Source organism: Erinaceus europaeus, chromosome 6, assembly GCF_950295315.1.
Source record: "Erinaceus europaeus chromosome 6, mEriEur2.1, whole genome shotgun sequence".
In the NCBI taxonomy this organism is placed as follows: Eukaryota; Metazoa; Chordata; class Mammalia; order Eulipotyphla; family Erinaceidae; genus Erinaceus; species Erinaceus europaeus.
The window spans coordinates 42465272-42480904 of NC_080167.1; the positions used below are offsets into that span (position 1 = coordinate 42465272).

General features: G+C 41.7%; 1 protein-coding gene across 2 annotated transcripts in view; it reads left to right on the forward strand.

Annotated features, from left to right (window-relative positions):
* Positions 1-15633, forward strand: part of KIF26B (kinesin family member 26B) — a 566510-nt gene that overhangs the window by 507726 nt on the left and 43151 nt on the right. The window lies entirely within an intron of this gene.

A 15633-nucleotide genomic window follows, 5' to 3' on the forward strand; every position in this document is an offset into this window, starting at 1 on the left:
CATTTCATCAATAGGGATATCAGAGTTAATGACAGAAAAAAATACCAGGTACTTGATTAAATGTAAATTTTGACTTAGCTCTCCAAGAAGGTAAATCTAAGAGCTGTTTGTGTCTCAGGAGCATCCAAAGACTAGTCCTCTCACCTACACCCATAAATAACCCATTTCTGGAGTCACCCCTCACTGCCATCACTCCAACTCAGCTCATCATCACTCCTAGTGGATCATGGGGTGGTGGGTTCATCTCTGGTTGCAGTGGTCTTTTTCAAGCTTCAGCTGTGCCTCTCACTAGCTATCTTAACCTTTGTTCACCAGACACTGAGGATCACAGTTATATATCTTATCTACATCACTGAGCAATAAGATTTAGGATGGGTGTGCAAAAGCATTTTTTAAAGTTTAGAGCACTATAGCTAGTAACCAGTAATGATGATCTGGTTGAATTTATGCTCACCTAAATAATGGAAGTAACAGATATAAGACACTACCTTCCAGAGCTGCCAGGAGGGTTAAACAAATAGGCGTGACACCATTTTTTATATATGCAAAGTTCTATGTAATGTACATTCTTTTTACATTGAGGAAAGAGGCAACTCAGATAATTTATTCTAATTTATTCTACAATGACTGAGATGCAGGATGTCTGCTTAGAGTCTCCTTCCCCTATGCCCTAAGCTGATGCCAATGCTGAGGTTTTTATTCTCCACCAGGAGGAACATTACGAGACTGGCTTTAGGAAATTCTGTGTTGATTATAATCCTGTCTTTTTTACTTCCTGCAATTTGATGACCTAGTTGGATAAACTCAGAAATAGTTTTCCAAGTTCTTATTAGGACCTTTTCCTAACAATTTAAGTGGAAGTCTAATAAAGTCTCATTCAACATTATTTCTGCAGTTGAATAAACTCTTACTTTTGACTGCAAAAGAAAGAAAGGTAGGAAGGAATGTACAATAAAAAAGGGAAAAAAGGGAAAAGGGGGGGGGGCGGGTGGTTGCGCACCAGGTTAAGCGCACATAGTACGAAGCTTAAGTACCTGTGCAAGGATCCTGGTTTGAGCCCCCAGCTCCCCACCTGCAAAGGGATCACTGCACAAGCAGTGAAGCAGGTCTGCAGGTGTCTATCTCTCTCTCTGTCTCCCCTTCCTCTCTCATTTCTCTCTGTCCTATCCAAACCATCAAAAAAAAAAAAAAGTGACCACAAGAGCAGTGGATTTGTAGTGCTGGCACTGAGCCCCAGTGATAACTCTGGAGGCAAAAAGAAGAAGAAATATCTGAAGAGGTTCTGTCTGGGTTAGAAACCTTAAAAGAAGATTAAAGAGTTTCCCTATTCATAAAAAGGGGGGGAGTGGTGGAATCATAGCCATCAATGTGATAACTTAATGTATTATTATGTGAATAAAGTTCAAAATGCCACTCCATTATATGAGACCACTGATTATGTTTTTACTTATATCTCTTACATAGTTTCTGTACAACAACATGGGTATGCTTTTATTATTTCTGTAAATATTTGTTGATGGGATAGGTGGATAAATATCAGTGTATGAAACTCCTTTCAGATAGAATTTCTTTGTTTTGAGTAGAGTGGATTTTAGGATAAGCAAGCATGAAGATTTGTTTTTATTTATTAAACTATATTTATTTATTAAACTATTTCACATGAATAAGCCATCATGGCCAGCCCCTCTAGTCCCTTTTAGCTTCTCTAGCCCCCAATAACTAAATAATTAACTAAATAAATAAATAAATTTGATTTTTAAAGTGTGAATCCCATACTCATTCCCTGCAGGCATCTACTTCAGCTCTGGGATTTCCTGTCCTTCCTTCCTTTTGGGATTAGAGGGGACGATGACTAGAACATTTCTTTATCTGAGAAGATGGTAGTTTGATCAGCACCCACTTAAAATTGCAATAGCTGTGGTGTCTGTGTAGGACAGACTCAGTTATAGCACTGTCCTTTGCTATCAGGACCCTCCTGGAGATCTTGCAGGGGCTGCCAGATGCCAGGAGACATGGTGGCCCAGCCTCTCAGCCAGCTCTGCCCTCCCCTAGACATTTGTACAAGCCAGTTCTAACCCCTAATCCTTTATGCTTGCCTCCATGTCTAAGCTTTAAGAGACTTTTGCTGTAACAGTCTCAGCCATTGCAAAGATTGAATATATGGTGTTTGCAATTCACATTTGCAAAGTGATTAATCAGTTAGAAATGAGTCTCTTTGGAGGCACAGGAAGATAAGACAAAGATTTACTCAAATCACCCAGCCAGTTGGTGGCAGGATCAAACTGCATCACTTTTCACAGCTTTGGAGACCTTGGCAGTTGTGCACTCACATTGCCAATCCACCGCCCACCCCCCTCCCAAAGCTACCTCATCAAGCTCTGTAATATATTAACTGCCTTAGCTTTGCACAGCACGGGGTCTTCAGCACAGCGGGATGGCCCAGATTTCTTTTGTCAATTCAGTCAGTGCTCTAAAGCCACATTATGCAGCATTTTGTTAGCATACTAAACACTTTTCATGGGATCAGTGCTTGTCTTTGGATGAAGTTCCTTGGCAATGGGAGGTGTCTTGCCCTTGCAGTTGACTCTCTTCCTGCTCACTTGCAGAAACCAGAAAAATCAGACTGCACATGGTACCCTCCCCCATCCCTTCAACACACACACACACACACACCCACCCTCTTCATTTGTCACCCTAGACAACTCTGTGCTTGGAACCTGTATTACTTGTGTTTGCTTCTGGGAAATTAACTGGAATGTGCACAGAGTGTATATAGTGTGGCCTCATTTCTCTTCAAAATTATACCAGACTATTTGTCATGCGAGCAAGCTGGAAAGTGAGTTTGGATTCATTACCTATCCTGGGTGCTCCCAAGGGCACCCTAGGTGTGCCCTGAATCATTTTGACTTTGCAAATGATAGATGCAGGCCAGAAATGGATCCTCAACTACACCACTACACAGCTCAAGCTCGCTGGCCAATCCAAGGTCCATCTGTCAATCCTAAATGGTGTCACCATTCAGGAAAACATGTAGGCAAGGCAGGGAGACCATCAAGGACACCAGTCTTTTAGAAGCTTCTGCACTGACAAGCTACATAAAAGACTTTCTTACTTTGGGGAACTTCTCATGGCAGGGGCTCAATCTAGTCCTGAGCATTTGTAAATTCCTTACCATTGTTCACTAAGTCACTTACTGCTGCTTTCCATCTGTTGGGCAACTAGGTAATAAGGATCTTCCCATTTGATAGGCAGTAAAATGAGGTCCCATGCCAGAAATCAGAGCCCCAGAGACACTTCACTAGAGTTGACACCCCAGAGGGCCCACCCAAGGATCGGTTGGTATGAACTTAGCTTTGGTTAAACTGTTATACCCTATCTGATCTGCCCAACTACAGTCTTTCATGACTTCCTAGAGCCTTGGAACTTCAAACTTCTATGCAATGTAGTCAGAACAGAAACACTGGTTCCTTTTAGGTGTTCTCTTGCAAAAAGGCACAAATCTTTAAGAAGAATACTCTTTACACAGTGATTCTTCAGGCCCTGATGCATTTGCCTTAATTCATGACTCTTACTCTGGCAAAATCATTATTTTATAGGGCAAACTATCTATTTGCTGATGGTATGCGCATGCTGTACTTTGAAACAACAGATATTTTGTAATACCTTGGCTGTTTAACAAAAGGTCATGTAAAATCATCCTATGACTCTTCCATGTTGTATCTGTCTGGGACACCTCCTAGGTTGAGTTGAGACGTGGCTTTGGATGACATCACCGCCATGGAGTTGAGGCTCTAAGCCTTTCCTTTAACAAGCTTAGTCTGTGCTTCTGATCAGTGTCCAATCTTGTTGTTTGTTGTTTGTTTTTAATATTTGCTTACTTACTTATAAGAAAGAAGGAGGAGGGGGAGAAGAGGGAGAAGGAGGAGGAGGAGACAGAAAGAGAGAGAAAGAACACCAGAGCATCACTCTAACACATGTGATGCCTGGGCTCAAACTCAGGACCTCATACTTGAGAGTCCAACACTCCTCCACTGTTCCACCTCTCTAGCTGCTCTTCTCATCCTCCTTTGTTCACATCAGCCAGTGGCATGCTTTGACGCTCAGCTATGTGACTTCATACCCTCTTGTTTGTGGTAATTCCTCTGAGAGAAGCAATGGGACCTTGAGCCTACAAGTGGGCCACTTGGAGAAGCCTTCCATCCTCAGAAGTAACAACACTCCTATATGGCTGTGAGACAGGACCACTTTTGAGTTACAGAGTCAGTAACAAAGGTGGTTTTAAAAACGGTAGCAGCGTTAGAGCACAACAGTTCATTCCAATTAGCAAAGCATCACTAGAAGCTCAGACTTGTGCCAGAGAGGGACCGAGCAGTGGCACACTCAATAGAGTGCACATATTACATATTTGAGGTTCCAAGTTCAAACCCCCAGCCCCACCTGCAAGTGGGAAACCTCACAAGCCATGAGTGGTGGAACAGTGCTATAGGTGTCTCTCCTCTCTCTCTCTCTCCCTCTCCCTCCCTCCCCCTCCTTCTCTATTTCTTTCTGTCTCTATCAAACAGAAAGAAAATAAATAAATAAAAAATGTCTGGGATCCAGTCGTGACATACTCAGTTAAGTGCACATATTACCATCTGCAAGGGCCCAGGTTCAAAGCCCACTTCCCACCTACGGGAGGGATGCTTCACTAGCTCTGAAGCAGGTAAGAAAGTATCTATTTATCTCTCTCCTTCACTATCTTCCCCTCCTCTCTTAATTTCTAAACTGAAAGAATAAAAAGAAAAAAGGAAAAAATGGCCTCCGTGAGTGGTGGATGCAGAGTGCTAGCACAGAACATCAGCAATAATCCTGGTAGCAATAGTAAATAAATAAATAAATAAATAAATAAATCTGCCCACCAGGAGCATAACCTTGGTGGGGAAAAATAATAATAATAAACTTTTAAAAATTTAAGCCAGGGCCTGGGTGGTGGCATACCTGGTTGAGTGCACATGTTACAGTGAGCAAGGATCTGGGTTTGAGCTCCCAGCCCCCACCTGCAAGGAGAAAGCTTCACAAGTGGTGAAGCAGGGCTGCAGGTATCTCTCTGTCTCTCTCCCTCTCTATCACCCCCTTCACTCTTGATTTCTGGCTGTCTCTATCCAATAAATAAAGATAATTTTTAAAAAAAAATTTCAGTGGGGAAGCAACTACAGAAGCCAGACCTTCCACCTTCTGCACCCCATAATGACTCTGGGTCCATAATCCCATGGGGTTAAAAAATAGGAAAGCTATCAGGAGAGGGGATGGGATACGGAGCTTTGGTGGTGGGAATTGTACCTCTCTCATCCTATGGTCTTGTCAATGTTTCCATTTTATGAATTAATTAATTAATTAAAAATGTAATTAAGCCATGCCAAGGACTTCCAAGGAAGTAACATTTCATAAATCAAAGCAGCTTTTAAAAACTGTGAGCAGGGAGTCGGGCGGTAGCGCAGCAGGTTAAGCGCAGGTGGCACAAAGCGCAAGGACCGGCGTAAGGATCCTGGTTCAAGCCCCCGGCTCCCCACCTGCAGGGGAGTCGTTTCACAGGTGGTGAAGTAGGTCTTCAGGTGTCTATCTTTCTCTCCCCCTCTCTGTCTTCCCCTCCTCTCTCCATTTCTCTCTGTCATATCCAACAATAATGACATCAATAACAACAATAATAATAACTACAACAATAAAACAACAAGGGCAACAAAAGGGAATAAATAAATAAAAATTTTTAAAAAACCTGTGAGCACCTTTTTGTCTCTGTGGGGAGATGAAGAGCTGAGCCCTGGAAGGAAGTACTGTGGCAGCAAGCCTAAAATACCTGAGGTCTTTCCAAAACGTGTATCTGTGAAGAAAGCAGCTTCTTCTTTCTTGTTTTCAGAAAAGTTTCCTCCTAATAGCCACTTAGATATTGAGCTCGCCTCTGCTTTCTCAGAGCTGGAAACCCATTCAATGTCTGGATAGCTAGAGGAGGAAGCTGATGGTTACTACAATTTTACTTCTCCTGGCTCATATAGACAGTGAAAGGCTTGTTCCTCTGGGTTTGGATTTCTTCATACTTATTCTGAAATTATATATTTTTCCAGAAACTAAAATGGAAAGGAGTATTACTAATTTTCCATGTTAACTTTAGATAGCTTGTAATGGAGAAAAGCTTTGTGAAAGAATCATTGTGTATGTGTGTGTGTGTGTGTGTGAGAGAGAGAGAGAGAGAGAGATTTGACACACATGCATATTTAGAAACCTTTAACTGTACATTAATGCCGTATTATCTCCTCCTGATTTACAGGGAGAGCATCAATTTAGAACTATTTGCACAAACTCAGGATACCAGTTTATAGCAGTCCCTGTTTAGAAATAAAATAACCAAAGTCTCAGGTTGCCAGGCAACTGCAGCAATGATAATTCCTGGTATTGCTGCTTCAAAAATATTCATTTTTATACATTTTAATGACTGTTAGGTTGCAGAGCAAGTGAGTTCAGAAAATCACCAGGACATGTCATTCCCATTTCCGTGAGATTTCAGCATCCTTGCTTTTTCATTTTTCCCTCCTACCAAAACATGTCTCCTGGCCACTTGTATCATCATACTGAATTATACAAGTTCCTAGTTATTCATATTGTTTCTATTAAGAATTGAAGCAATAGCTAGCTACCAGTACTTTTATTCATCCATGTATATTATAGAATCATGCAAGCTTCTCTGGGAGAAGTGAGACCATCTGGAAATCAATGGCGAGGGGGGTCAAGTCTTGGGCTCAAGCAATTTTGATTTGATACATAAATTCCCTGAAAAATTCTTGTTCTTTTTTTTTATATATTTATTCATTTATTCCCTTTTGTTGCCCTTGTTGTTTTATTGTAGTTATTATCGATGTCATTGTTGTTGGCTAGGACAGAGAGAAATGGAGAAAGGAGGAGAAGACAGAGGGGGAGAGAAAGATAGACACCTGCAGACCTGCTTCACCACCTGTGAAGCGACTCCCCTGCAGGTGGGGAGCCAGGGCCTCAAACCAGGATCCTTTCACCCGTCCTTGCATTTGGCGCCACCTGCGCTTAACCCGCTGTGCTACCGCCTGACTTCCAAAATCCTTGTTCTTAATAAGACTCCATGTTGCCCCCTCACAGTCTTGGCAGATGCTTAGGACCCCATATCAGTCTCTGTCCCTTAGCAGAAAGCATAGTGGGTGTTTTTCTTTCACAACCTTATCTAATCATTATCCTTCTTGGATAATGGTTACCTGGTTTGAGGACTAGGCTGAAACCAAGAGCCTTATTTCTCTTTTAATCTTCTTTCTTTCTTCCTTCCTTCCTTCATTTCTTCTTCTACTTCTTCTTCTTCCTCTTCCTCTTCCTCTTCCTCTTCCTCCTCCTCCTCTTCTTCTTCCTCTTCCTCCTCCTCCTCCTCCTCCTCCTCCTCCTCTTCTTCTTCTTCTTCTTCTTCTTCTTCTTCTTCTTTTTGTTTATTATTGAATAGAGACGGAGAACAACTGAGAGGAAGAGGAGGTAGAGGTGGAGAGAGACACCTGTGGTCCTGCTTCACCACTTGTGAAGCTTTCTTTCCCCCTGCAGTGGGGACCAGGGGCTTGAACCCAGGTCCTTGTACACTGTATTATGAGCACTGAACCAGATGTGTCACTGCCTAGCCCCTCCCTTTTAATTTTCCAGTGTGGTTTCCTTCCTGTATGTTCTATTTTCTTTTTCTTTTTATTTTACCAGATCACTGCTCAGCTCTGGCTTATGGTGATGTGGGGGATTGAATCTGAGACCTTGGAGCCTCAGGCCTGAGAGTCTCTTTGCATAACCATTATGCTATCTCCCCCACCCGGTTACATTTTCTTAATCACACTTTTTTTAATTGTTTTATTTTTTATTAATTGGGGAATTAATGTTTTACATTCAACAGTAAGTACAATAGTTTGTACATGCATAACATCCCCCAGTTTCCCATATAACAATACAACCCCCACTAAGTCCTCTGAATCCTTCTTGGACCTGTATTCCACTCTTTTATCCAGACTCTGAACCAGTGGACAAATAGATGCAAGAATGCACTTGGGAATTAAATCCCTCTAGGGAAGAGGAAATAGCATAATGATTATGCAAAAGGCTTTCATGCCTGAGGCTCCAAAGTCTCAATTTTAATCCTAGGCAGCACCAAAACCCAGAGCTAAGTACAACTCTGGTGTCTCTCTCTATCTCTTTCTTTCTATAAGTCTGACTAAAATAAAATAAATATGAATAAATGATTGGGGGGCAGGTGGTGGTGTACCTGGTTAAGCACAAATATTACTATGCTTAAGGACTGTGGCGTTACTCTCGATCGCACTCTGTCATTTCACAAACATCTCATAAAAACTGCAGCAAAGGTGGGCGCGAGGAATAGCATCATTGCAAGACTGGCCAGCTCCTCATGGGGCGCGAGCACTTCCACACTACGATCATCATCTCAGACATTGAATAGTCAATAGAAGGACAATCAGAAAGATGGACACTTCTTTCTCAGTATTTCCAAGGAACTAGTGATCTCTATCACTGGGTCATTGGGAGAAGGAGAGAATCGACTCTCATACTTGCTTTTGGTTTTTCAACTGCATTCCTTTCCAGGTCATTATCATTTTGGCTGAGGGTTATTTCACAATGCGAGACTAATGATAATAGCTGATAGTCATTGTTCTCATATTATGTGTCAGAAACCACTCCAACTGCAGGGGTGGGGGTGGGGGTGGGTGGGTGTTGGTGCTGCCAACAGTGTCGTGGGTCATGCTTGTATTCCACACTAGGAAGGTGAGTAACTGTCCATGTTGACACAGCTGGGAGGAGGCAGAGCTGCTTCATTGTCTCCCACTTTCTCAGGCAGTGTCCAAGGTACTGTGGTGCCCAGTCAACACTTGGTAAAATAACAAATGAGGTAAGGCAGTGGATCAAATGCTCCTGCCAAGCTTCAGCGTGCAGATAGTTGGCTCTAACTGAAAGTCTAAGGCCAAGAGGTGACCAGGCCAAAGGGGTGTCCATTCAGAGTCAGAGTCGAGCTTCACTTGGTCTGTAATATGGAGCTTGGACTGACTGCTAGACTTCATGTCAGTAAAGAACGTGAAAGAAGGATGATGGGGATGAAATCTCCCTATTAGAACCCAAGTCACTTTACCTAGCAGGGCTGAATCGAAATACCAAATAAGAATATTAAAATCGAGAGTCAGTTCGAGCCCCCAGCTCCCCACCTGCAGGGGAGTCGCTTCACAAGCGATGAAGCAGGTCTTCAGGTGTCTGTCTTTCTCTCCCCCTCTCTGCCTCCCCCTCTTCTCTCCATTTCTCTCTGTCCTATCTAACAACGATGACATCAATAACAATAAAAAAGGTACAAGAGCAACAAAAGGGAAAATAAATAAATAAAATTTAAAAGAATTAAAAAAAAGAATATTAAAATCAGTGAGACAGAACCAATGTGAGGGATTGCAGATGGAAAGTAAGATGTAGGTCAACCTCGTTAATTGATTCTCACTAGAGCCCACCAGTGTGAACCCCATATCCTGGGCACTATCGGCAGAGGACGTTGATAAATCATAACCTATTTCAGGAGTTCTTTCTTTCTTCTTTCCTGTCTTTGTTTCTCTCTTTCTTTCAGTCTTTCTTTTCTTCTTTCCTCCTTTCTTTCTGTCTTTCTTTCTTTCTTCCTTTCTTTCTTTCTCTTGTTCTAATTTCTGCTACTGTCTCATCTAAGAGTCTGGAGGTTTGTTAAGTTGTTTCATAGATTCCATCAATGGAAAGTGCTGGTGGGTGGGGGCCCTCAGATTCTTTTCTGGGCTGCAGGTTCTCCATGAAACTCTCCTGACTTACTGGATGTGCTCAAGCCTGAGCTGTGTAAGCATTTCCCATGCTGGAGAGCTGTGGCCTGGTCTACTGATAAGGCAGAGTTCGCAGCTCATCCTCCCAGAGAGGTGTGTGGAAGCATTCCTGAGTGAATAGATTCCTGTCAGAACAGGAGAGGTTATCAGTCAGTCTACACTGGGAATTTTTGCTGAGCACAAGAAAGGTAGGAAGGGACAGATGAGAGGTGAGGATGATGGCAGGGCTGTCATAGCCAGAGATAATGAGCCCCCACCCCATCACAATGGCTGGCTAATAATAGACACTTTGGGCATTTCCACAATTGACAGATAAAATGGTCAATCTATCAGCTAGAATTTGTGAAGTTTCTTCAGGCCAGTCTCCCAAAGAGGCACGTGCAGTCAGATAACCACGATTCCTATTAAGTGGATTGTAACATGGGTGGGGACAGCTAGTGCTAAGCGAGACCAGGAAGACGTGGGTCCTCACACTGCAACTATTGCTGACATCCTGATACTGTGAGCTGTGCATTGTTCTTTCAGGTCAATCAAAAGATTCTTTCCTATTTCTTCTCCACCACAGAAACATTGTAGGGGCTAATGAGACAATGTCTGTGGTAGACCTTTTAAAGAACTTTCATAGTTGGTGTAATATAGAACTAGACCCCTATAATCTTATACTACTTTAAACCACTATTATATCACTCATAAAAGTAAAATAATAGTAATAATAAAGAAATATGTTCCAGAGGCAAGGATATACATGTTTTAGTAGATTGTAGCCTTTTATAACCCGAATTGATCTGATACCATCATTATCTTTTCCCTAGTATTATAGAAATATAGGTGATATGTGGTTATATTAGTTGAAGGTATATGGTATAATCATTTGATCTATGTAAATATTGTGCAGTGACCACTAGAGTAGGTTTTATTAACATTCCTTGCCTCACATAGTTTTATTTTTTGTTTCTTTTTTTAAATTTTAATTATCTTTATTTATTTATTGGATAGAGACAGCCAGAAATTGAGAGGAGGAGGGGAGAGGGAGAGAGACAGAGAGACACCTGCAAACCTACTTCACCACTCGCAAAGCTTTCCCCCTGCAGATGGGGACTAGGGCCTCGAACCCGGGTCCTTGTGCACTGTAACGTGTACTCAACCAGGTGTGCCACCACCCAGCCCCTCACATAGTTTTAGGTATCTTCTTGCAATAAAAACTTTCAGATATACTCTCTAAAAAACAATAGTGGTTATGGAGGTGGCTTAGAGGGCAAGACTAATAATATTCATTTATTTTACTTTTAAAAACTTTAGGGGCTGGGTGGCAGTGCACCAAGTTGAGCGCACATGTTACAATGTGGAAGAACCCAGGTTTGAGCCCCCAGTGCCCACCTGCAGGGGAAAAATTTTGCAAGTGGTGAAGCAGTCTTCAGGTGTCTCTCTGTCTCTGTCTCCTCTTTCCCTCTTGATTTCTGGCTGTCTCTATCCAATGAAGATTTTAAAATTTTTAGATAAAAACTTATTTACTTATTTATTTATACTAAAGCACCACTCAGCTTTGGCTTATTACAGGGATTGAAGCTGGAACCTCTGAGCCTCTGGCATGGATGTCTTTTGCATAACCCTTATGCTGTCTTCCTTACTCCAGAATGTCCTGTTTGTGACTGGATAATTTTTCACTAAATTTGTATTCATTCATCCTTGAACACTTGTCACTATCATCTATATTTATCTGTTCTGTGATTTTAAAACTATGCATCTCCTTTGGTCGAGTGAGCTGTAATTTCAGTGTTAAAGTGGAAGCCTCATGCATGTATTCCACAGGGATTTGTGTGCCTAATGTATGAACAGGCTTGCTACTCTAAACACTCACTTAATTTAAGAGAATCTAGCTCTAATTTTGCTGCACAAAGTCATAATGGGTTGGTGAGGTTATTTTCTTCATCTACCACCTCCCTCAGTGAATCCATTGGGCCTGGGAATGAGCTGGGATTTGGTACAGGTGCTAGTGCAGTAACATCAGTTGTATCTGTGTCCCCACGGACCTTGGCATGATTCGAGTATTTAAAGATAGAATTTTTCATAGAAAAAATGCAAAGCAATTTCTTCTGGTGACAATGAATATAAGTAAACAAAGTAAACTTGACCTTTAGATTTATCTCCAAATGATTTTCATCTAAAGAGACTTTCCAAAACTTATCTTGATGTCACCTTACATTTTGTAATCCAAGTTGACACATGGAATTTAACTTTGTTTTTTTTTTCATGGAGCCCAGCAATGTTCTGACCCAGAATGTGGATGATGGACCAAAGACTTTAACTGAAGTGTTGTTTGTCTGTTTGCCAGCAGGGTTATTGCTGGGGCTGAGGGCCTATGTGGCAAAATCCACCAGGTCAAGAGAGAGAAAGGGAGAGTATGAGAGATACCTGCAGCCTTGCTTTACATCTCCCAAAGCTTCCCTTCTGCAGGTGGGGATTGGGGACTTGAATCTAGGTCTTTTTTATTTTTTAAGAATTTATTTATCTTATGAGAGAGATATGAGGAAAGAAAAGAAAGAACCAGACATCACTCTGGTACATGAGCTGCCAGGGATCAAACTCAGGACCTCATGGTTGAGAATCCAATACTTTATCCACTGTGCAACCTCTTGGACCACAAACCTAGATCTTCACACATGGCAGTGTGTGTGCTCTACTGAATGCACCACTGCCCAGCCCCCGTGACTAAGGAGTGTACAGAACTTCTTTTATTATAAGGCTGATGGAGACTACCATACATACAGAGGAGATACATAACAAACCTATAGAAAGAAACATGTTGAGTTCTCTTATGTGCTTAGTCATTCATTCATCATCTGAAAATATGGGGCCCCTCCCTTATGTAAGGTTAGGATATAACCCATGGTCATATGATTTCAACTCCTGGACAGCTCACTGTTTAGTGGAGATACAGACATAAACGATCAAGTCTGAGGTGTAAACTTTAGTTCCTAACAACAACCATGGAAAGAGGTGACCAGGAGAGGTGGAAGAAATCCAAAGGAGTAAAGAATGCTTGGGCAGGGGTGGTGATTCTGAAGCTCTCTCCTCATTTGCTCTCACTCTTTCTCCAGTCTCACTCATCTGCATTTGCCAACGTTTCCCATAGTCCATTCTTTAAATGCCCAAGCTGTTCACAGCTGCCTTGTCATTTGCTGCAACGATGTAGATAATGCTTGACACAAATCATGATAAACTACTGAGTCAAATGTGAAACTCTAAATCCACAGCTAATTGTTATCTTTAATGATAAGTAATCATCCTATCATACATCATGCTACTACCATGCAGCAAAAGGAGGAAGACTTTAGGTTAGTTGGGGGCCAGTGCACAGAGAACCCAAGATGCTCTTGGGCACCCACAAGGCTCTGTGCTTACTCAAGGGTGGCTTGATTTAGGCACAATTAAGCATTAGAAAAGAGGGGGCATACGAATGAGTGTAGCCTTAGTTCATTAAGAAGCTGTCGTGAACATTAAGAGAGCTTCAATCAGAGTATCCAACCATAAATTGTCACCTGTTTCAAAACTGATGCAGGCTCAGTTGAGCATTAATAGATATTTTTTACCCATGCAAATGAGATGGTAATTCACTTCATGTGTAATTGAGCAATTTGCAAATAGTTGTATTTGTGGAGCAGTTAGGGTGGGCCTAATTGTCTAATGTACATAAGAATTCTTTAACTAAAACAGCAGAATCTCCTTTTGATACTAGTTTAATAAGACTGTAAGAGAGTTTACCAGATTCTGTCCTTTGGTGCAACAGCCACACTTGCTATTTACTTTTGTTTGTCCTTGTTACTCTTTTTCTCCTGTTCATTACAAGTAGTAGCAGGTGACTGGAGAGATGACTCAACTGGTAGAGCATCAGATGTACGTGCCTAGGGTTCCTGGGTCGATTCCCTTCTCTCTCTACTGCCCTCTGTTATATGAAACTTTCTCTCTCTCTCTCTCAAATGTAAGAAACAGATCTTTTTAAAAAGTAAAATCAAACCTCCATGAGGATAGCATAGTGGTTTATGCAACAGACTTTCACTTCAGAGACTTGCAGGTCCCAAGTTCAGTCCCTGGTGTCACCATTAGCCAGAGCTCAGCAGTGTTCTGGTTAAAGATACTAATAAATAAGAATCTGTAAAGATTTGGGAGCTGTAAGTTTGGGGTGAAAGGAGAAAGTGTTGGGGCACCTAGCATGCCTTGACATGCCAATCTGGGTCATTATTATATATTTCAGGTCTTGAATATATCTGTTCTTAAAGCAACTTTCAGCCACTTACCCAGGCTATTTCTGCCACGAATCTTGTCATCCCAAAGTGTGGATCCCACACTGAGCATTAACTTAGCATTATTGTGGATGTTGAGAAGATTTTTTAAAAAGCACAGTATTGCTCAGCTCTGGCTTACAGTGCTACTAGGGGCTGGGCTTTGAACCTGGAACCTCTGAGATTCAAGTATGAAAGTCTTTTGCATAACCATTGAGCTATGTCCCTAGTCAATATTGAGAGTACTTTTATGTAGTTTCCTGAACAAAGTTCCTTGTTACATTAATCTCTCCCCTGAAGGCATTTTATATGCCACTCTTTCTTCTTTTTCTTTCTTCTTTCTCTTGTTTGTCTGTTCATTTGTTTCTTTCTCTCTTTTTTAAAATGATTCCTATTAGGGATGTAATCTGACTTACGGCTCCACACTGTTCCTACTAGCAGAGTTCTGAATCCCCAGTTTCTTCATTGTAAGCTACAGCAGTTCTGTCAAGGTCACAGAATGGGTTAACTATTCTTTCCTTTTTATTGTTATTAATTTATTTATAAAATAAAAAATACTGACAAGACCATAGAATAAGAGGAGTACAATTCCACATAATTTCTACCACCAGACTTCCGTCTTCCATCCCCTCCCTTGAAAGCTTTCCTACTCTGTATCCCACTGGGAGCATGGGCCCAGGGTTACTATGGGGTGCAGAAGGTGAAAGGTCTGGCTTCTATAATTGCTTCCCCACTGAACATGGGCATTGGCAGGTCAATCCATACTCCCAGCCTGTTTCTGTCTTTCCCCAGTGGGCTAGGGGTCTGGAGAGGTGGGGGTTCAGGGTATATTGGTGAGGTCCTTTCTCCAGGGAAGTCAGGCTGGGGCCATGGTAGCATCTGCAACTTGATGGCTGAAAAAGCATTAAGGTATAAATAAAACAAAACTTTATATCTTAAAAATTATTTAACAGTCAGGAACCTAAAGGCAAGGATATAGCAGATGAATTTTGGGATCTCCAATTTGGAAAAAGCTAGTAGGTCTATTTTAGATATATTCCAAGGGGCCCATCTTTCTGGATTCTCCTTAGTGATGGCAGAGAAGATTTTAGTTTCATCTACTCAGCACATATATCACAGTCAGAATCCTTCTTAAAAATGACTATCCAGAGCTGGCAAAGAGTTCACTTGGATAGGGCACCAGATCTTCCAAGTGTGCCGCCCAGGTTCAAGCCCAGTCCTCCTACACTGGAGGGAGCTTTAGTGCTATTCTCTCTCTCTCAAATGTGACCTGGAGTGATAAAGCCAATTGATGTTAACCAAAAAATTGAGAGAGAGAGATAGTTATAAGAGAGAGGGTGGGGGATGGGGAGGAGAAAAAAGAGGAAGAGAAGGAGGAAGAGGAAAGGAAGAAATGGAGGGAGGAAAAGAAAATCTGCTGTCACCTCTTCTAATCCATCAGTGACTTCTTATTAGCTACCGGGTAAAGCTCAGTCCCTTTTATAACTATAAAGTTT